The sequence below is a fragment of the Solenopsis invicta genome, chromosome 10 (assembly GCF_016802725.1).
Source record: "Solenopsis invicta isolate M01_SB chromosome 10, UNIL_Sinv_3.0, whole genome shotgun sequence".
Lineage (NCBI taxonomy): Eukaryota > Metazoa > Arthropoda > Insecta > Hymenoptera > Formicidae > Solenopsis > Solenopsis invicta.
Genome location: NC_052673.1, coordinates 10486333 through 10510974, shown reverse-complemented (window position 1 = coordinate 10510974; position 24642 = coordinate 10486333). Strand labels below are relative to the sequence as shown.

The window sequence follows — 24642 nt, the reverse complement described above, 5'->3', positions numbered from 1 at the left end:
GTTGCGAACGCGATCACGTCTATCGTTTGTTCCGCGTCGGACAGCGTTGCGCGTTTCCGTCGAATTCAACATAGTATTTTGATTTGTCTTCTGGCACCTGTTTCAAAGCGCTTCCGATTTCGTAAGCGTCGCATGCATCTTCGAAGGTTTCATCTGTCAATGCCGTCTAGACGGAACGTTGAGAGTAAACCTGAGATACATGTGGCATTTAAAGAAATACAATACAATACAATTTTCTGTGGTTAAAAGAAATAAATTTTCTGCTGAGAGAGACAGCTCTAGTGTTATACATTCTGTTTTAAAAATATCGTGAAATATACACAGAGCGTAAACGTAATATTGAAATGTACAGCCGATGTAATAAAAATATTTCTTAATAAAATAAAAGTTTATCAAGGCAAAAATTGAGACAAGTTGTGTATATATTATATATAAACTTTTTTACGACATGTTCCAAATATAAATTATTACATTTTTAAATATACACCAATTTTTAAATATAAAAAAATATGATATAGAGGAGGTAGTACGTTATGGGTACTGTAAGCATTATATGGTCCTATTAATAGATGATGAATTCTAACGATTGTTTACAAAATCATTTATTTAGTAGTCCGCCGTTATGTAGTGACGTAATATGCCAAAACACAATAGCCGACAATTATTATAAAATATTTTTACTTTACATCATTTTGGAACTTTTCTAAGATACATTTTAACATTTAATTATACGTACTTCCTCATACTCGTTTTTAAACTTGAGTGCATTATCATACGAATGTATGTACACTCAAGTGTGTTTTTGTTATTTAACTTTTTATTCGGTTATATACATTTTGAGTTACGCAAAATTATTCAATAGCATAACATTTTATGAATATGATTACTTAAGCAAGATTTTCATATCAAAATATTTCTTCGGTAAATCAATTATCGCTTTAAAAAAATAAATTTTAAAAATTTATTTTGTTAAAAAACATAGTATTTTATTACAAAATTATATTTCCTATAGAGAGACTGCGATCAGAAATATTAGAGATATCATATTTTATTCTTACTGTTTAATGTTAAACAAAGATAAGATAATTTCTGAACGCAAGAAAATTTTAAATAAAAGAAATTGTAAACGATAAAATATTAAAAATATTAAAAATAATTTTGTAACAAAATATTGTGTTTTTTAAATAAAATGAATCTTTTAAATTTACTTTTGGGGTGACCATGTTGCCACTCTGTTTTCTATTCTATGCATTATGCATTCGTCACATTTTTATAAATCATGTTTTAAGTAATAAATATTTCATAATGTTAAGTCTAGGATCTATTAACCAACAATTTAATGAATATAACCATTCAAGTTTCAATATAAAATATTGATTATTAACAAAGTTATTCAATAAAATGTAAATGGATGCCATAGTGTTACCCTTTCCTTTAAAACCGATATGATATAGATAATATAATATAGATGGAAAAGTTTGAATAAAATAATGTCCATTTCCACGAATCCATTTTCAATAACTTTTTGTCTTTTTTCAAAGAATTAGAAAAAGATAAAGAATACGTTAAACTGAAATCAAAATTAATCTGCATTGGTGTTAATCAACATAAATCAATGTATATGAGAAAAATATGAATCTTGCGCTACATTACTTTGTATTTTGTTTTTAATGGATTTTAAATGGAATTTTAATTTAACGTTTGGTTATCAAAAAATGCAATGTTAAAACTGCATCCGCGCGTTTTACCTAAAAAATCTTATTATAAAAAATTGATTACTGAAAAAATTATTTCCAAAGCGTTATATTTTTAACGATTTATACAACAGTAAATTAATATTTTCGTAATTTTTTTATAATAACGCTTTTAGATAACACTGTTATGTACTGCTGGGTTTTTATTTTCTTTGTTTATTTTATTGCAAAAACGTGATATTAGTAGAAGATTATTCCTGAAGTACATTTGCTTGTACTTTTATGTTGCGATGTACCATTTTTATGTCAAAATGTGGAAACATATTTTATTCATTTTTCTTAAGCTTTACGTTTCACAAATACATTATTTTTATTTGTTTATTCGCTCATAAATTGTGTTACGCTTTAACGCTAAAAAATGTTAAATATTAATTTAACAAAATGTTCAAATAACATAATTACATTATATTTAATTCACACTTGAATGTGTTAAAAATTTAACACAAATTTTAACAAAAACCGGTTTTAACAGAATTACATAAAGGTTTTCTGCTGTGTACCTTTAATTCTATACAATGTATTTTTTATGTATTTTTTAGAACGTTATTCTAGTAATAGTAACACAGGAAAATTCTTTGTTCTCTAGCTGTCAATCAGTGCTGATACACATGTAAATATACGTTTCACTTTCTTTCACGGGTGTAAAAAAACAATAAAAAATATTTCCACAACAATAAAAAAATGTAAAAACATATCTGACTTTCGAAGTCATGATCATTTTCATAAAAGTCGGGATACATCTGTACCAATGAAAGTTTAACATTACCTAACTAATCCTCAGAGACTATTAAAAATAAAATCATGCAAACCGATAATCCGTATTTTTTAGCGCGAAACATTCCTCCTCACAAAATGTTAATAATCATCGATTTCGCATCGCATACTTCGTGTATTCGCGGCAGTCAGGAGCACGCTTGCTTCGAATAAATCGTGCGATATTTTACGACTTAGAGCACCCTCCGCGTAGGAGAGGACGTAAAGGATGGAAGACGATTCCATTTGGAATCGTCGAACCCTTTAATCTACTAGCTCAATGGCACCGCGAGGATGCGGCATCCTCCTCGTTTCTCTGTGTATCGGCGAATACGTCAAGCTGCGTGACGGTATGATTTACAACTCGCGTTGGTAAATGTCACCAGGTTATCCAAAACCGATAAATCGAGCTTGCCGCACGGCCGGTTGGTTATTGCCAGGTGCGTTTTCGTGATTCCACGTTCTCCGCGTTCGTACCGTGCCACCCTCGACACTGGGATTAGATCGGGAAATGGTTGCCAACTGATTTGAATATTGGCTACCATCGACTTATCTCCGGACGGCGACGAAGAGCACTTTACTCGAAAGCGTGTTTAGATTTGAAAATAGGCTTTGGCAAGGGAGAAAATGCGAATGGAAGAGTGGCATATAACAGTAATGAGTTTTTTTTCAAATGTTTTAGAAAACTTCAGGAACATCTAATTATTTCGGTCTAAATTTTCTTTCTCTTTCTCTCTCTCTCTTTCTCTCTCTGTTTGCGCAACGTTTATTTGTAAGTACAGAAACACAGAGAAAAATAATGCAGTAACTGATTTTTGTGTTAAATACATCTGCAAACCTTTGTTTCTCAAAATGGAGAAATTATGATTTATACCTTTCTTCCATTCAAATAGAACAGCACGAAACAAAATAAATTCTGTTGATGCACAGGGATAATTCATGACTTCTGCGCATTTATATTTTAGTTACAAAGAGAAACTGTGGACGATAGTAGAAAAGAGGGTAGAAATATGAGAATACTCATTGTCTTCTTGACCCATAAACTTAAACTTGCAATTTTATGAATTCTATCCATTATGCTCATCTTTTGCATTTGATGCGCGCTCCAGTCAAATAAATGTAGCGTGTGTAGATCATTTGCGTACTTAAAATCTCTGTATATTTTCATAAAAGAACAAAAAAAAAGATAAAATTTACATGCCTCAGGGTTGGAAAGTTCTATTACATCTCGTAGTCCTATCATCTCCTCTAAACTTTAATTAAAGGCAGGATACAGTATTACCCGCTGTAACAATGTTAAATGTGACGTCATTTATTTCTACGACGCACCACTCCTTATACGGCATAAAATGTGAAATACTATGCGCAATTTGTCACACCGCGGTAACACTTGTCGGCCAGCGCGGTAAAACTTGTTGCACCCCACACTTCCTCTCGAGGCACATCCCGGATAATCGACGAAATCTGCTTTAGGGCAAAATTTACAGGGTGTCCGCACCCAGCTGAACCCGCCAATCCGGTCAGCCAGGCGTGTCCACGGAAACTTTGATGTTAGCGATAGAATATACTCTTCCTCCGTGTGCGTGTGACCTCCTATCCAAGAGTTTGTAATTAACGAAGCAACATCGTCACCGCGACGAAGCCCGAGGCGTAAAACGCGCATATCCCCTCCTCATACCGATAAACTCGCGTCTAATGTCGAACTTCAGTCCACGCTCGACCGCGCATTTTGAAGCAAACACCCGTTGGACAGCATGTGCCATACACGTAAAGACTCGAATACGCGCGACTTTCTAGACGAGAAGCCATAGCGCGCAGCGGGGGACCCTCATCAATCTCACGCGCGACTTTTGACACGTCACTGCACTCCGTCGCGTCGTACGCTCGTCGTACGCTCATCGTACGCTCGTCCTACGCGTTCGCACCTTGCCCAGGGTAAAGCCCCATTCATAAGGTCATACGTCCCCACCCATCTGTCGATACTTTGGACATACTTCGTATTCTCTCGATTTTTACTAACGCCCCAAGAACGCCACGCCGCGCCGTGGCGTTTAAATTTGTCGCACGATATATCTTGCCATAATCACGCTTGATTATTAAAATGTGATTCACTCCGAAGACGATTTTAAGCTATTCTATTATTAATAATGCAAATGACGTGATTTTTCTCTAGACTACTAGGCATTGCATCGTTTTTCTCAGTTCCTTTGTTACCTCTTCCTTTCCGCGATTTCTTTCAAGTTCTTCGAGACGGATGCATTCCAAATAGATGTAAAATGCACAATTCGTGCTCTTCTCGTTCTTATTGTTGCCTTTCGAGCTCCATCTCATCCTATCTTCTCGATTCGCGAAAGCAACACGAACATACATCAACGCACAATAGCGTAGCTTCCGTGAGATAATAATGTATTATCAGGTTACAAGCTGCTACACGAATGAACGAAAATTCGTATATAGTTCCTTGTTCATAGCTTTTGAATAGAATAATAATTTTGCCAAAAGTTTAACATCTTTTTTAATTCGGTAAATTCACAAAGTAATTAAAAGCAAATAAGCTAAATGTCATGATAGAAATCGGTGAAAAAGTTTAAACAAATACGAAATAGACTGATGCAATTTAAAGTTATAGGTTTCACACCAAATAATTAATAATTCCAAATTGAGTCGATAAACTAGCAAATGTTTATTGAAACTTCTTCACAACGTTTCGACCTAAAGTTCAGGTCCTGATCAAGCGAGTCGGTAAAATAATATTACATTGAATCATTTGTATTTAAATACCTGTATCAGGATCTATTAATTTATACATATTTTTTGACAATGGAAACATGCAGATCCTGTAAATTTTATTTCACTTTTTTTCTCTTGTGTTTGGTTACTTGTTATAATTCTTTCCTTCAGTACAATAGATGAATTTTCTGGGAAGAACTCACGACGTTCTGGTTAAACGATTCAATGTAATATTATTTAACCAACTTGTTGTGAAGAAGTTTCAACAAATATTTGCCGGTTTTGTCGACTTAATTATATATTATTTCCATCACTGGCGACTTGAAGTAATAGGTACTGCGAGTTAATACTAAATAATTGTAATAAAAAATAGTTTTTTTGATCATGTTTTCTAAAAAAAACTTTAAATTCTTTCATTTATACCACAAAATTGTACTTGATTAAAATAATTGTTTATTAAATAATTTTATTAGCTATTTTATTGACAAATTTGCGCAATCCATGATAGAGAATCCTTTTTTTAACTTGACAGTAGTGACGCGAAAGCATTAAAACGTATTTCCTCCGCGTCGCGGCAATAAATTCCTTCCGTTTACTGCGCCAAATGCGGAACGTTTCTCCTTGTATCTGCGCAAAGGGAAACTGGAGATTCTATTACTTTTGAGTGCTAGAACCACAGTGTGAGCTGCAACCAGGCCGAGCGGACGGGTTGATGCCGCAAAGTGAGTACTTACGGTTTACGGAAGACAGTTTGTTCGTCGAGACACGTTTGCTTCTTCAACGTAATCTTCTGGCGTATTCTGAAACGTTTTCACTCGTCTCTAATAACGGTTCAAAGATGATTTCAGTAATACCGGATAATTAAGCTGTAAATTCCGAATAATGCGTGTTACATTGATAGAATATTAAATATTAATATAATCTAGAAATTATCAGTTATATTACAATATTTATAATACAGATTTGTTTTATATCAATTTCTTTTATCTACAGAATTCAAAGAAACACAATTTTAACACATTTTTTGGAGTAGATAAAGAGAGAGAAACGAGGAATTAACTTTTAAACACACATTTTAGGTGTAAAATAAATTTAAAGTAACTAAATCTGGTTAATCCCGTTACTTTGTGTACGTGTATATATAGTTTTTCCTAGATTCCTCTCAAGTATGTGAATGTGTGTGTGTATGTATGAGTGTATTCAACCTTTTCCTCCAAACTTTCCAACATTGGCGTCGTCGCCTGACATGAATGACGTTCGACCGCCCCGAGTCCGTGCCTGCTTCGTTCAAGAATGCAAATTTATGCTAACCGAGTAAAGTAATGCAACCGAGGAAGGAAACCCATAAGCAGCCAACGATTTAGAGAGGCCGTCGACAAAAGTTCGGCGCTCGAAAAACTCTCTGATATGTGGGCTTTTTTAATAATACGTTAAAATTACAAAAGACTTTCGCGACATAACTTTTGAAATAAGCAACTTCGACGACTTCAAATTTTTATAATTTTTTTACTTTTATACAACTTAATAAACAATAATCTCAAAATCCCGTTATTAATAAAATAATATAAACACACTGTTGTGGTGAAATTGTAATATTATATTAAATATACTACAGTACACAAAATTACAATATTGTAATATTGTATATAGTGTATATTTATATAATATTCGATAATTACAAATCAGTCAATATAATTTGTGCGTTAAATCGTACAAAATGAATAAAATCATTATTAAACGACTTAAATAACTTTCCATACAGAATATTTCAGCAATATGACAAAAACGTTGAAAAGTTAGTGCAACATTGATGAAATGTTTTATATTGTTCGAGTTATACTATAAAACTGTAAGCCATTCTGGATATGCAAATAAGCTGAGTTGCAAAAAGAAATTAGATCGACGTTGAAAGGATTAAGGCGTGAAAAGATTAACGGTAGACGGAAACTTCAAATTATGTTGAGACATGTTTAGCACTAGACGCTTATCTGCGTGTCTATCAAAGTAGATGGTCCGCTTCACAAGTTGTTACGCTTTACGATGTATTTCTGATCTTCAATTATCAGGTGGAAAATCAGTGACATTATTGGCCATTTTCTGTAATGACAATGCGCAGTGGCAAGTGCCGACCTTAGAATGCCCATATCGCAGAAATGACCAGTCGCTACATGATTAATGTTTGCACGTAATTTCATCTACATAGAAACATCCCACACCCTGTGAGATTAAGATGATACACGATAAGAGCATATTATCCACCTAATCAATTCGCATATAATACGCGAGATAACTGACAATGAATAATGGTCACGGATCATGTGCTGAAAGATCGTTATCTGTAAATAAAATTATCGTTATATAAATGATGTTATTATCAGCCTCGGCATTAATTTATAAATTAAATTTGTTAATCAATTCGCTTATTAAGCGGTAACTGATCATGTCATAAAATACAAGGACAGAATATTGAAAATAATAAATCTCAAGTTAGAGATATTTGACTGTCAGAAAATTATGGAAAATATGCAGACAAAAATAAAGAGAAATTTTTAAAGATCGAAACTTGAAAACACAGTGACACAAATATAAGAGGAACAATTATATTTTGTTTCTAGTTTACGTGAATTGTACAGATACTATTCCTCCCTTATAGTGCACTGAAGTGTGTGCACACACGCGATAAGCACGAAAAGCGCCGATTTCTTTTCTGTGACAGCATGAGGAGTCTCTACGAAAAACTGGCACTCGTAAAAGCGATAGCGTAAACGCGGTTATGTTACTGGAAGATTATTGGAAAACAGATATTTTCTCGCGACCATCGCGGATTGCTTTCGCGGAACTCTGACGTACTATAAAGATAGCGATGTATTTGGATACATAGCTCATCGCTTTTATATTTCGACAATCAATATTCAAACATATTTCAATTGCAGCTTTTTAAAATGTAATCTTAAAAAATATCATAAAATAATTACTCCCTATTTGATTCTTATTCCATTTTGGCAACTGTATAATACTTTGTAAATTATTTTAATTGGTTAATATAATTCACATATAAACTAGAAAAGCGTATATTTTATAATATTTATGCTCCAATCAAAAATCTCGATAAAAATAAATTTTTTTATTTGAAGTTATATAATAATAGTTATATTGCTTTATTATCCATAAATTTTATAATAGAAATTCTATGTCTATAAGCTTAATATCTATTTTCGGATGTAAGGATAGTTACGAACATTATCTTATTTCAAGTAAATATTCTCATAAAAAAATACTGATTGAAATACATGAAAAGAATAAAACTTTGAAACTGACTTTACCATTCGTGTCCTCATATAGTCTTTTCAGCAACGCCAAGAAGATAAGGAATCGATTTCTTTAATCGAGCAGATAGGTTGAGCGTATCGGGTTCTCGAATATCCCCCAAGGGTTGCCAGAATTCGACGTATCGAGAAGTTAGACGAGTGTATCTGACATTATTGCAAGCAATTCACCGTGCGACTGTCTCTCTTTCGTTATATGAACATTGTTGTTGCAATCTGTTCTAACAATAGATAAAAGCATATTCGAAGCTTGACGTATCTGATAAACACCAATAAAAGCAAGAATCAGTTCGCTCGTTATTGAATTTAAACGGCGTTATATCTCTGATCGTATAGCAATTTATATTTGATTCTGGTAAAAAAATTCATAATTGTTAAATAATCTTCGATTTGCGAAACAATGGATCGCATATTTCTTTAATTAATAGACTTTTCAATAATAAAATATAATAATACAATATAATAAATAACACAATGTAAGATGAGAAAATAATATGTATGTGATATTTTTAATAAAAATAATAAATATATCAATTTAACATATTAATTTAACAGTTATATAATTATATACACAAATTATAAGAAATATTTTTTCTCTTTCTCTTGTAAAAAAATAAAATAATTACGATAATGTAATTCTTCAAATATACAAGGATAAATTTTTCAAATAAAATAATAATGTCAAATAAATATGCAAATACATTATAAATGTTTTTTGTAATTTTTTCATATTTATTAATATTTTTATTATTATTTATTAATTATATTTATTATTAATTATTAATTATATTTAATATTATTTATTAATTATTACTTTATCAATTATGATTCTTATTTTATATTAATTATTATTTATTTAAAATATTAATATTTTTATATTTATTATACGTTTTACAAACACATCTCTCCTTAATGAATCTAAAGTGCAATAATTATTTACATATTTTCTATTTAATTTACATTTAATGAATAAAGCTCAGTGTAATAAATTTAAAACTGATAAATTGATTGTAGATTTATTATATACATTCATATTCTGTTTTTTTTACCACGACAGTTACATGATGGGGAGGAAGATTCGTATAAAGAGGTACACAGATCGTAACGTCCATCTATTTTGAGTCGGTCATGTGTACGGTTAAAACGCTCTCGGGCGCTGAGGCGCGGTGCACGTGCACGATTGTTCAAAGTCACAAAGTAGGTTGGATACATCGTATGTAACGTTACGTGTCAAGAGAATATGTAATAATACGTACGTATACCGTAATAATATTTAACGCAATAAAATACGCAAAATAATTTTTTAATCAAAATAATATTGAACATTAAACGAGATATACGTGATTTCATTACCTTATTTCTTTACTGCATGTTATTATAACAACACTTATTACGACAAAACATGATTTTAACAATATGCTGCTAATATTTTGAAATAGTTATTTCGAATCAAATGTTATTAATTATAACAAATTTATAAAATTTATAATAAATAACTTATTACAATAATATATTGCAAAATACGTTTTAATTACAGATAACAATAATTGTGTACACGCAGCAAACACTGTTGTTTAAATGCTCGAAGTATTTCGACACAGATACATATTGTTCAAGAATTACGAAGCATTAGTGAAAAATCATGTAGGCATTTAAATATTTTTAACTTCACACTTTTTGCTTTTAAATTACTACGTAGTTGTCTGAATATTCGTCTGTTTAGATAATAAATATAAATTTTAATTAATACACTAGTGTAATTAATTTTTACTTTATTATTTGTTTACTACAATTTAAAAAAATGGACTAGTAAGACAAGTAGTCTCTAAAAATTCAAACATGAAAATTTGGCCAATTAATCCCGGTTTTCCCTACATCATGTAAGGATAAGTTCGGAAATCTCTATTCAACAATAAATACACTCAACAGCAAAATTAAGGGATAACCTATTCTGAGTCCGAAAAATAGGCGTAATTCAAGAGTGTAACTTTGCCAAAATTTACTGAAAAAAAATTTTTTAAATGCATTTTAAAGATTGAAATTTCTAGTTTTAAGATTGATATGTCATTAAACGATTTACAGATAGTTTACGAAGTTACGCGGATTTAAATGAAGATGCATCAAATCTCAAAATTTTTTACAAAATTTGCAAAGCTCCACGACGCAAAATAAAAATTGCAAGCAAATGCGATTTACAGCATGCAAAAGGATGGATCCTTAGCTTTAATTTGAGTTTTTCTTGAGCTTTGTACGTTTTTTTTTCACTGAGTTAGGCAACATTAAAGTAAAAATGGCCTCTTTTGCTTCAATGTTGAATAATTCAATGAATAAAGATCATACAAAGCTCAACAAAAACGCAAATCGACTTTTTTGGAAGTTATTAATTTTCTGTTGACTAATTAATACCGGAATCGACCGCAACTCTTTGGAAAGCGCTTCAATATGTTGATAACTGTAGGAAAAATATTTTTTCGTACACAGAACTCTTTGAAAAATATCAGCATCGCACCTATATATGCGTAAAATCGGCTTTTTCGGAAGATATTAATTTTTTGTTGATTAAATATTATTGGAATCGACCGCAACTCTTCAGAAAACACTTTAATATGTTGAGAACTGTAGGAAAAATATTTTTTCGTACACAGAACTCTTTGAAAAATATCAGCATCTCACCCATATACGCGTAAAATCGGCTTTTTCGGAAGTTATTAATTTTTTGTTGATTAAATATTATTGGAATCGATGGCAACTCTTACAATTAGAAAGGCGCTTTATTACGTTCGACAGCAAAGTTAAGGGATCACTTATCCTGACTCCTAAAAATAGGCGTAATTCCAGAGAGTGTAATTTTGTCAAAAATGATCGTAAAAAAATTTTTTTTAATGCATTTTAAATCTTGAAATGTCTAATTTTGATATTGATGAGTCATTAAACGATTTACAGATAGTTTACGAAGTTACGCAGATTTAAATAAAGATACGTCAAATCTCAAAATTTTTGCAAACTTTACAAACTCCATGACGCAAAATAAAAATTGCACGCAAATGCAGTTTACAGCGTTCAAAATGTTGGATCCTTAGCTTTAATTTGCGTTTTTGTTGAGCTGTGTACAATTTATTTTCATTGAGTTAGGCAACACTGAAGCAAAAATGGCCTTTTTTGCTTCAATGTTGAATAATTCAGTGAATAAAAATCGTACAATGCTGAACAAAAAGGCAAATCAAAGCCAAAGATCCACCCTTTCAAATGCTGTAAACCCCATTTGCGTGCAATTTTTATTTTGCGTCGTGGAGCTTTGCAAAATTTTTAAAAAATTTTGAGATTTGACGCATCCCCATTTAAATCCGCGTAACTTTGTATATTATCTGTAAATTGTTTAATGACTTATCAATCTCAAAACTAAAGATTTCAAGCTTTAAAATGCTTTTTTTTTACGATCATTTTTGACAAAGTTACACTCTCTTGAATTACGCCTATTTTTCGGAGTCAGAATAGGTGATCCCTTAATTTTGTTGTCGAGTGTATTTTGTAAATATTCTTACAGCACGAGTAATAATTATATCGTGCTACTGTGTTGTGCACTGACACAGTCTACCAATTTATAATTTGTGCTCCAGTATTTTATAATATAAAATCGCAATGTTACTCGTCCCGTGACTGCGTGTTAATTCATCGTTATATGTAACGGTGTTACATAACAAACCATCACAATGAATTATTTTCAATCACCTAACTTCTTGTTAACGAATCAATCCGTTGCATTGTACTGAACATTTATTCGCCGAAAGAGAGAGAGAGAGAGAGAGAGAGAGAGAGAGAGAAAGAGAGAGAGAGATATGTAATATAATAAAAACTTATAATATTACTGGATATTATTATATACACATTACTGTTTTAATTTAATTTTATAATAACTTTACATCCTACTTCATATTTTAGATCTTTAATAAAGATTTATACTTTCCTATACACTTTATAATACATTTTTTGCACATTATTATACTACTGCATTTAAACGAAACATTTGTGTATATGTACATGTTATTTGTATTGTTTTATCATACACATATGTGTACACGATATTGAAATTAATCTGACATGGTAAATGATATAAACTATTGGGTAACGATTGCATTTCGTTGTCGCATGCAGGACCGTTTCAGGAATAATCGTTGACTCTAAATATTCCGACCGAATCAACAGCGAAACTTGAGCAACTATCGGCTATACCAGCTATCGACTTTGTTAACTCTATCCCTAGTTACTTCCCGGATCGTGTCCGCTTTTCGAAATCGAACGATGGCAGCTTGGCCCGGAGTCGAAATCAATTGATGAAAGGCCCGTATCGTACGTCCGAAACGGATCAGCGATCGCGAAGCAAACACGACCTCACGTTTAAACGAGCACTTCGTAAATCTAGCCGCGCGATTGACTTAGTTGTTCGGTAAGATGATTGCCGAAGTCGCCCGCGCAAGAAAGGTCTTTCTCGGGAGGAAGCTTGCAATTCCGAAACGGCGAAAATAGCCAACTCGATGAATAACGAGTCTTGAAAATGATTGCGAGGCGAAGTTTGGAGAGCTCGTTTCGAAATAGATACGAGGCAGCAATTGCGACCAAAGTTTAATTTAGAATCGTAGCACGGAGTGTCTTGCGTGATCGCAGAAAAAGTATTCTATTTGTCAAATGTTTCTGTTCTAATAAGCACTACAAATTAACTAAATTTTTCCTGTGCGTATTAAAAACCACGGAATATTTATCTTCATTTTGTCCGAACTGTAATAAAAACTAATTTTAAACGTGATTTGATAAATCTCCTTCAAACGTTTCTAAAAATAATTCTTCTCTGCTGATATTTTTTCCAATATATAATTTCGCATGATTTAATACATCATACTTAATTAAATATTAATTAAGTTTAGCAATTAAATTATACGTATACTGCATGAGATAAGAGAAACGCAAAACACTATCTCTAAAATTAGTTTATTTATACAAGAGTCTCGTAAAATTTTCTTGCATTACATGAATTTAAAACCGCAATATCTAATTTCTCTTAGTTTAATTAACTTTTAATACAGGAAAGGTTTCCTTTTTATAACTCTTTTATAATATTCGCTTTATTGTCTTTTGTACAAAATGTTATATTTATTTCACGTTAAAATTCTCGACAGAAGGAAGCACAACTGACGATACAAGTATGTGCATGCACAAACCCTGAATGTAAAGCATTTCCGAAATGAACTTTTCGGTCCAGTTGGCGGTACGGTATTAAAAAGTTGATGACGACAGAAAACCACTGTTGCAACTACATATTACTATATGTGAGATTATTTCTCTGCAGTTGTGCATGGATCACTTGAGAGAAACAAGCGGCGAAATCGACACATATTAATGATTTCCCTGCAAAAGTATTAGGTCAATCAAAAAGTCCGTGCCGTTTTTTGTCCCAAATAAGGATCCAAATATATCTGTACGTACGAATCTTTATTGAAAGATGTATATATTACCTTTCTGTTCGATTACACTTTGGCTCAATGATTGCAGATATATTTGGATTTTCATTTAGGAGAAAAAACGGCACGGACTTTCTGACCGACGTAATACTTCCGGAAAATCTCATTTGTAACTTGCCACGCTAAACAAATTTGTTTTTTTAAACTCATTTATTTTGTAATTTTCCGCGAAGTTAAAAGACCCAGTCACAGTCGCAACAAAGTCTGAAGCGAAATCGCATAAAAACATACATATGCAGAATTTATCTCTTACACGGATATGATCGGTAAAGAGATGAGAAAATCGATTGCAATAAATTTAACAATATACTTTATCGTATTTTTATAAACCTGAACTGAACCAGTACTAGTTTTGTTAACCAAATTGGATGCAACTGACCTCGAGGGTAATGTTTTTGCATATAGATCAAGAATTCCGAGAGGAGGTCTAAGGATAGGAGGTCTAAGAAATGATGCATTTGTGTTCACTGGTGTCTTCATCACAAAAGAAAGGATTAGCTCGTTAACCTGTCATCTTTATATAACGTTTACTCTTAAAACGACCGCTTTGTCGACATAAGACACCATTTGTCGGCGCAGTACTGAAATGCAAAAAGAAAGTCGACCTCTAAAATACCTCGCACGCAAAGAACCTTTATATATTCAAATCGACACAATGTTATGTTTCGACATTAGTAGAAGATTATTCCTGAAGTATATTTGCTTGGACTTTTATGTTGCACATTTCGTTTCCAAACTTTGTCGAAGTGTTTTTGTTAGGCGGAGGCTAACTTGATGTTAAGCTAGCCCAATTTTTATTTTTTGCAATTTGAAATTAAAGAAATTTTATAACTCACCGGACCGATGCGCAGCAGCGGAGTTGTAACACAGCTACATTAATCTGTAAAGTGCACATAAATCCAAATTGTAATAGCGTTCAAAATAAAATCGTAATTTTTTACAGATAAATTATACAAAACAATTGTAATATGAATTATCAGAGATTTAATATTTTACTTGTAAATTAAATTTATGATACAATAAAGAAATATTTTTTATGAAAAAAAATATATATATACTTTTTAATTGTTTTCTTTTTTGCATAGATAAATATTTGAACTTAAAAAAAAGTTAATAAATTAACTTTTTTTCCCAGACAGCACACAATTATATCTAATAAATATTTATTATTATTTACATTTCATATATTATATAAATATTTTACATACACAAAGGAAAGAAATCATAAAATCTTTATGCAAAATGGTATTAAAATATAGACTACGTATTTTACGTTTGTAGTAAGTAAAAAGATTAATTTATAACATTTTGCACATACTTTATAAATATTTTTATACGAAATTTATGATAAATCTTTATGAGCTGTTAAAACCAAGATCACAAAAATCTTTATGAAATATTTTCATATAATAAATATTTATAAAATAATCAAATAATACAAATATTATATTTCGTAAATCTTTTATATTTTATATTGTGTGTTGTATCTGGATCACTCCAATTCTGTTACGATGACGTAGAGTTTAGATATACCGTGGTGGTAAACAAAAAGTGAATAACAAACTCAGATACGTAGGAAACATCAAATGAAATGTCACCGTAAATATCTCACCGAATGGTTGCTCCGCCGTCGCCTGATGCCATCCTGACCGCTCGCTCTTCTCCTCTCGTTCCTCTACCGTTGCACCGCCTTCACACAACCATGGCACTCACCAAAACACTGATCACTCCCGAGAATAAGGTTGACACTCGCGCGTACAATAATTACCGCAACGCGATGATCACCGAGCACTCCGCACGACGCCGATATCACTGGCACGCGAGGCGACGACAAACGATAACAGTGTGGAATGTGCGAATTGTGCGTCGCCACGACTCTTTCGGCAGCCGCGAAATTGATCTGAACGATGCGACGACCGACGGACGACGAAAGCTTCGGAGCGACGAAAGCTTTTCGGAGGTCGCGCAGATAATTTATTCACGCTCCAACTATCGCGACGACTCTTACGAGCTAAGACGAGAGACATCCACCCGTCGGGACGCGATGTCGTTCTGAGGTGGCGCCATAACCTTGTCGACTGCCCGCGAGTACATACACTATTTACCGGAACGCGACGATCATCCGGCACTTCGCACTTCGCACTGATATCACTGGCACGGGACGCGACGACAGACTAACGCTGAATGTGCGTAGCCACTACTCCTTTGGCAGCCGCAAAATGCCGCGAAATCAGCTTGAACGACACGACGGCCGACGAACGCTCAGCTCCAGAGAAACGAAAACTTTTCAAAGATCGCGTAATTTCATGCGCCACCTGTCGCGTGACACCATTACGATGGGTGATCGATTATCGATTACGATTATCGATCGTCCTAAGACGCGAGCGTATGCAGTTGCCTTTATGTAGGGTATTGCGATAGGTGTCGCGATAGGTGGCGCAGTAATTATCTACGCGACTTTCGAAATTTCCGTCGCTCTGGAGCCGATCGGCCGTCCCGTCGCGTCGTCCAGGCCGATTCGATTTCGCAGTGTTTCGTGGTTGTCGAAAGAGTTGTGGCTCCGCACAATCCGTACATTCCTCGCTGTTGTTTCGTTACTGTCGCGTGCCAGTGATATCACGGTGCTGGGCGATCGTCGTGTCGCTGTAATTAGTCTACGCGCGAGCGTAGTCGGCAAGGTTATGGCGCAACCAGGATATCACGTTCCGACGGGCGGACGCCTATAGACTGCGCCCGTTCCTCACCCCCTACTTTCGCGTGTACACAAGGTCGTGTTGTCGTTCGCGCGACCGCGGCCGGCCGGTGCGTCACTTGCGCGTGTATCGTCGCCGTCTCGCTGTCTCGCGAGCGCGCCAAGAGTGGGGTGTTACGCACACAAGTCGCACGCGTACGCATCCGCATCGTAGACGGCACTTACGTTACTCCACGATTGATCAACGTGAACACGAAGCATCGAACCGACCGTTATACGTTACGGGCAGGTATTTCTCTCGTTTCGAATCGAAGCGGCAAAAATTCGCGGATCTTCGTTAAGGGTCCTCGTCGTAGCGAGACATGCCGGCTGCGCAGTTCTCGAATAGCGCGTGGCGTCTGGGTTCGAGTGTGCCGCAAGGACTCGAATGTGAACCCCTCGCGCGGGGGGAGGGCGCGGAAAACGCGCAATTCGCCCGCCAGTAATTAATGTGACGAAACGACGAGACGTGCGTCGTTTATCGTTAGCGATGCGTACGGTTGACTTGTGTCGCGGGTATATCGTGCTTCGATCGTGTGTTTCTGAATCGATTGTTGCGTCTTAATCGGCATCGGCGTTGACTCGCGTAGTGTCGCGCGATCTCCGTGAAAGTGAAGTTGCCGCTTTCTGGCCAGGCACTCGACCACTCCAGACTTTGCGAAATTACGAGTGCTACGAGAGTTGTGGTTACGCACAATGCACACATTCCGCGTTATTGTTTCGTCGCGTCGAATGCCAGTGATATCGGTGTCGTGCGGAGTACCCGGTGATCGTCGCGTTGCGGGAATTAGTGCACGCGCGAGCGTTAACCTTATTCTCGCGAGTGATCGGTGTGTTGGTAAGTGCCATGGATGTGCAACGGCGGGGGGATGAGAGGAAAGGAGAGGAAAAGACGGCCAGGATGGTATCAGGTGGAACAACCCTTGGGTGAGATATTTTTATAACTTATTTCATTCGGTGTTTTCTATGTATCTGAGTTTGTTATTCACTCTTTCTTTATCACTACGGTAAATCCGAGGGTAAATCTAAACTCTACGCCATCGTAACAGGATTGGAGTAATCCAGCACACAATATAAAATATGAAAGATTTATAAAATATATTATTTGAATATTTTAGAAATATTTATTATACGAAAATATTTCATAATCATTTTTGTGATTTTAGATTGAACAGCTCATAAAGATTTATCACAAATATCGTATAAAAATCTTTATAATGTATGTATAAAATATTATAAATATTAATCTTTTCACGTACTACAAACGTAAAATATGTATTCCATTTTGAATAAACATTTTATGATTTCTTTCCTTTCTGTATATAAAATATTTATATAATATATAAAATGTAAATAATAATAAATATTTATCAGAAATATTTTGTACTGTATGGGAAAAAAAGTTAATTTATTAATTTTTTTAAGTTAAAAAAATTATCTATGCAAGAAAGAAAACAATTAAAAGAAAAAATATATTTTCAGAAGAAATATTTCTTTGTTGTATCATAAATTTAATTTACAAGTAAAATATTAAATCTCTTTGATAATCCATATTATAATTGTTTTGTATAATTTATCTGTAAAAAATTACAATTTTATTTTGGACGCTATTATAATTTGGATTTATATGTACTTCACAGATTAATGTAGCTGTGTTACAACTCCGCTGCTGCGCATCGGTCCGGTGAGTTAAAAATTTCTTTAATTTTAAAATTTTTAAAAATTAAGTAGGACTGGTTTAAGCTAGCCCCCGTCCAACAAAAAGAAAAAATATATATTATGTAAATGAGTAAACAAATACAGTAGAATTAAGTCCTAATTAGGTGCTTCAAGAAATAATAAAAATAAATTGAAAATATATATTACAAAACTTAGAAATTGATAAGTTCTGTAATATATATTTTCGATTTATTTTCATTATTTTTTGAAGCACCTAATTAACACCTACTTCTACTGTTTATTCGTTTGCATAATAAATATTTATTTTTTGTCGGGGAGGGGTATCTTAATGTTAAGCCAGCTCTATCTATTTTTTTTGCCAACCGGTTCGAGCACGTAATTTTGGACTTTAGCACTAAATTAGCATTTAATTTTAAAATATTTTAAAATTAATTTTGCGCTAGTGAGGGGGGGGGGAGAGGCTAGTTTGGTAAGAGTGAAAAGTATAATAATAATAATGACGTTGTTATTTGTTTGTAAAAAATCTTCATATATTTACTTGCTGTTACATGGATTACGCAACACAGGCGACCGCTCGGCTACTATTCAAATCATTTTCATCTGATAAAATCAAGAGTGGTTACACTTCTGTGTGCATTAGTAACTGAAACGTCCAAGCGGTAATCTATCTCCGTGTAATCGATGTAACAGTAAGTAAATAATGTATATGAAGATTTATTTGCGCACAAATAACAGTACCGTTGCTCTCATTGTCCTTCGTATCATTTACTCTTTTGTTTTAATGTTGAAAGACCGTTAACTTTTTATTATTATTGTAAATGTAGTGAACTCTTTATCGGTGTAATTATGGCAGGGATATCTAGCCATTGAAAGAAGCAGAACAATAAAAATAAGAAGCATTTATAGGACATCATGGTGTAATAATAATAACAATAAATGTGTATCCTCTCACGTGAATGGGAAGATAACGGAACATCTGACGGGTTTTCGAGCATATAACCTGATTTTATTCTGTCGACGAGATATAGTTCGAGATGAAATGCATGGGTGCCCTTAAATACATGCAAGAACCATTGGAATCTAACTGTGCAGTTACAGCAGTTTTGTTTCTTTGTAGCTAAAAGGACTGTATTATATCAGTCCTCTTGTGCCATTGTCGACGTTTTCCAATGGACTTTTCACGTTCATGTATGTGAAAGAGAGGCTGGTTTCAGTGGTTTTTTTTAATCGCAAAATTATTTTTTAAAATTTCTATGGTTGCTTTCGCAACCTCAATAACAGTTTGACTAGTTTCGAAGCGTTCAACTACACGTTCACGATCACATAAACTTAAATGATATCGTTACAGAAATGAAAAATCTGATATTTTTAAATTCGAAATAAGAAACCGATAAACTAGTTTTTTTCCAGTAAAAAAAATTGTATTTTTGACAAAATACTAAAAAAAGAGACATAGAATTTATTTATTTTTTAATATTTTTTGTTATTATTATTAATATGTTATTTCAATAATATTTTATATTTTTATGATTAAAGACTAAATAAACACATAAGAGAGGCATTTGTTCGAATAACATGAGCTTTGAAATAATTTCCTATTTTTTATCGACGATTGTCTAAATATCAAATATATTCATTTAGTTATTGTAACACATTTTGATTATTTGCACTTATTTTTATACAAAAATATTTTAGATAAACGCAAAAATTGAATTTGAAAAAATCTAGTGATAAGAAACTAACGTTGTTATTACATTATTGAAATAACTTTACAAATGATAATTTAAAAATGTGAGGTGCAAACTTTGCATGGCACCTCAAGTTTCGAAATAATTGATTTTGACTATGGAATTCTATAATTCTCAAAGAGTTCCAGAATTCTTAAAAAGTATAAACAATAGTTCTGGTCATTAAGAATTTAAAAACGTTTTTTTAATTTTTTTGTCCACATCTCAAGTTTCGAAAAAATTGTTTTTGACTATAGTGTTTTCAAAGAGTTCTGGAGTTCTCAATAGATGATTACAATAGACATTAACAATTCCGACATACATACATATATATATATATATATATATATATAAATTAAAACAATAGTTAGAGGCGAGAACTCTTGATGAAACTTATAAAAAGCTTTAGAACTATTACGGAACTGTTGAAAAATGCCAAGAACTCGTCCAGAACTCTCAACAAGATAGTACTTTACTTTTGTAATGCGGTGCTAGCGTGCAAACTTAAAAATTATAAAACAGTAATTAGAGGCGAGAACTCTTGACGAAACTTATAAAAAGCTTTAGAACTATTACGGAACTGTCGAAAAGTGCCAAGAACTCGTTCAGAGTTCACAATAAGATGGTACTTTACTCTTGTTTGTAGTGCGATGCCAGAGTGCGGGTATAAAAATTGTATATCTCGGAACTATTAATGTAACCAATTGGGAACTCTAGAACTCTTCGAGAACTATAGAATACCATAGTCAAAAACAATTTTTTCGAAACTTGAGGTGCGGACAAAAAAATTAAAAAAATTTTTTTAAATATTTAATTACCAGAACTATTATTTATACTTATTGAGAACTCTGGAACTCTTCGAGAACTATAGAATTCCATAGTCAAAATGAATTATTTTGAGGTGCCACGCGAAGTTGGCACGTCATATTTTTAAATTATCATTTTTAATGTTATTTCGGCGGAACTATTGCTATAAACTATTAGAAACTCTATTGAGGGTGCGAATAGAACTTGCATAAAAATTTGCGGTGCAGAAAAATGAAGTGCTAACTTCACAGAAATCAAGAATTGTACGTTTTTGTTTCTCAAATCAGACTCTCACTTCGATTGGTTTATTTAAATTTCTACTAAACATTCGGTCAATGAAAATTTTGTTTCCAATGTCGCAAAGATTGCACAATGACTTGAGTGAATATATGAATACAGTCCTGGCGCCATTAAATGCAAAAAATGCATTTTTTTTCTCATTTGCCAATCAATATGTATAGAAGAAGAAAAATTTGAAAAATTAATAATAATTTTCACAATTATCAAATATAACATCGAACGCATATCATAATATTTTGATTGAACTTACATTATGTACAATTATTAAAATGTTAATTAATTTTCTATGTTTACGTATCTTCTTCTTAATACAATTCCTTTTTAATATCGATCCACTTTCTTATGGTGCTTTTTGTATTCAAACACGTGCGCCTATTTGCAACCCATCTACAAAGTTGCGAATTCTAAACCTTCTACGCTGCGCGCGGAGTTCTCGAAATAGCTGAGCTCAAATGCTTATCGATTGGTCGACGCAGGCCGAAAATGAAAACCATAACAACGCGAGGAAGCTTCAGAACAAAAATAAAACCGCACGAAGTCCAGCATTTCTAATACCAGTACAAGTCAAAATTGCAACTTGTATTTCTGCATTAGGTTTTTATTTCGATTTAATTTCGGCGAGATAAAGTAAAAGATTGTCAAATGATTTTACTCATTAATTATTTTCATATATAAAATGAATGACATATAACTACAACAATATTCAAATAATATAAAATATGAATACGTATTATCATTCATGTGCATCAATTTTATGAAATGAAAAGTTTATCCTCTAAGAAAAAATGTCGACGATAAATGCATTCGCATTATTATTTTTGCTAGTTTTTATTTCATAATTTATTTTGGTAAACAGTTAAACATCTATTTTATTCGATCGCATATGATATAGGCGTAATGTAAAATGGAAACTGAACGATTCAAAGGCGACGAATAGAATGCACAATCTTTTCTTAGGAACGCACCGAGTTCTTTCTGCGTGACAAGCATTTATGTCAGTCACCGCGGGAAAGATTTATTTTCAGCTTTCCATACAAAGCCGCTCCGCTAACTTTACCGAACAGTGGCTACGATTTTTTGAATATATTGTAAAAGTTATTTTGGAACGTATGTACACACGGTATAATTCGTCATTGCAAGTCGATCATGCGTGTTTTTGCCGTTCGTTACTTATAAATATTGCATATCAAATATGACATAGACTGGACATTTATAATATTTTTATTTATACCCTCGCGAGATAATATTGGTACTTTATGTTAAACATTTTATATTGATATTTTTGTATATGCGTATTTTAATTATAAATGTTATAAAAAGCAATATATATAAATATAAATATTTAATATATAGGAGAAGGGGGTAATATGGTCTCTCATTTTCATTTTGTTGAATAACTTTGTTAATCAATATTTTATCGGTATCGAAACTGGAACAATTATATTTGTTAAAATATTGTTTAACGTATTCTAGGCTCAAAGTAATGAAATATTTATTACTGCATAATCAAAATACTTTAATTACTGCACTCAAAAATAAAAATGTTTCATAACCATTGTCAGCTATTATGTATATTAGCGTCGCTAAAAAATAATGGGTTATTAAACAAATAATTTCATAAATGCAATTATTAGAATTTGTCACATAATAGCGGAGATTGTAGCCGCAACATCCACAGTAACCATAATACCTCTTCTCCTCTAATATAATATTATTTCATTTGGATTATAAAATATAAACAATATACATAATAAAATATATAATATAAAATACAGAATATAAACAATACAGTAAAATGATAAATTTTGATGATATATTTATATCATAATCATAATATTTATATCATTTATATTTAATGATATATTTATATCATAATCATAATATTTATATCATTTATATTTAATGATATATTTATATCTTTCTTTTTTAAATATTTGCAGTTTTATATTATGAAAAGTTAATTAACATTTACTTATGAATAAAGCATGATAAAAGCATGCACTTGATCGATTTAATGGTTTCAGTGTATTATCGAGTATGGAGTATATGCTTTGTACGATAGTGATTTTGCTGAATTTTAGTTTAGCCAAGCTGACACTGTATCTCTGGACCATGTCAAAGGGTCTTGTAACATTTTTGAACGGCGCCGCCCACGCCGCGGCTGAAAAAGTTTCCCTTGTTCGTGCGCGGTTCTGGCAAGCGAGGTCACTAACGAGAGCCGTCGCTTTTACGGAAATCTTAAGGGTTACCGATCCCGTTATTCTAAAGTCTGATATCTCGCATGACGCAGGAGCCTGTTCTCATTTTTTTTACAGCGCAAGATGATCCGCTGTTTTATAGGTTGACAAGATAAATTGATACGTCAGCCTGAATGTTTCTCTTCGACTACATGTAACGTTCGCCAGCTGTTTTAACCGGGTTGTCAAACTTCAAAGCGAGAGACGAAGCGCCGAAGCGCCGAAGATCCTCTATACCATCATAAAGTGATACTAAAGTCGTCAGAATGGCCGACAGAACGAACAGCAGACATTTCATTCGCGAGCTCCTTAGTTAAGTACACTGGCCCTAGAAGCAGTGCGACGTGGAATTATTGATCGGGGGTATTTTGATCCTCGTTACCATGCAGGAATGCTCTCGCCCTCTTGCAGTCTCCCGTCTCTCCGCGTCAGAATACTTGTGAATAATTCGCATCGCCGGGAGAGAGAGAGAGAGAGAGAGAGAGAGAGAGAGAGAGAGAAAGAGAGAGAGACCTGTAGAGAGATAGAAAGAGGGAGAAGGAGAGAGAAGCAACGTCTCCTCTGCAGTTGGTAACCGAGATTAAACCGCATCCGCGGTAACCGCGAAACGAATCCTCGCGAGAATCGCGGCCTTTCAAATTGGAATGCACGCTGTCGCGTTCGATGCAAACGTAATACTCGCTCGCATTACGCTACCGCCGGTAACTGGAATACCCGATACATCGTCGCTATACTGCTGCCACCGCCGTCGACTATCGTTAAAGTGACCTCGTTAAATCCAAATTAAATTCATTAATTTTTTATTTTTTAACACCATGAATTTCTCACCCGTGGCTACACTGCGCACCGGTTTAATTTACCGGTTAACCGTATCACGTATTCCGCAGTCCGCTTTCGTGCCACGAACTTCGACTCGGCAACATCGATGCATTTTATCCAATGTGATTTGTATAATTAAATTGATGGCTATTTGAGATCATTATTTGGGATGTATTAGTTTCATGATAAGCAATTTGAATTGAATCATATTGTGGTTTACGTTTAATGGCATGCAGCCAACTCTTGCAATCATTTTAATGTTGGA

General features: G+C 33.4%; 2 protein-coding genes across 5 annotated transcripts in view; one reads left to right on the top strand and one right to left on the bottom strand.

Annotated features, from left to right (window-relative positions):
• Positions 1-16308, bottom strand: part of LOC105195011 (poly(A) polymerase type 3) — a 108683-nt gene extending 92375 nt beyond the window's left edge. The window contains exons 1-2 of the mRNA XM_039454592.1: positions 15689-16308; positions 14913-14956 (exon numbers count right to left, since the gene is read on the bottom strand). The gene's annotated coding sequence lies outside the window, so the exon portion shown is untranslated. The remainder of the gene's footprint in view (positions 1-14912; positions 14957-15688) is intronic.
• A 248-nt stretch (positions 16309-16556) lies between these two features.
• LOC105195019 (protein eva-1 homolog C) overlaps positions 16557-24642 on the top strand; it is a 211531-nt gene continuing 203445 nt past the window's right edge. For 2 of the 4 annotated variants that reach the window (XM_039454594.1, XM_026137655.2), the window contains exons 1-2: positions 16557-17734; positions 18448-18491. The gene's annotated coding sequence lies outside the window, so the exon portion shown is untranslated. The remainder of the gene's footprint in view (positions 17735-18447; positions 18492-24642) is intronic. The other 2 variants (XM_039454593.1, XM_026137653.2) reach the window with 2 other exon arrangements.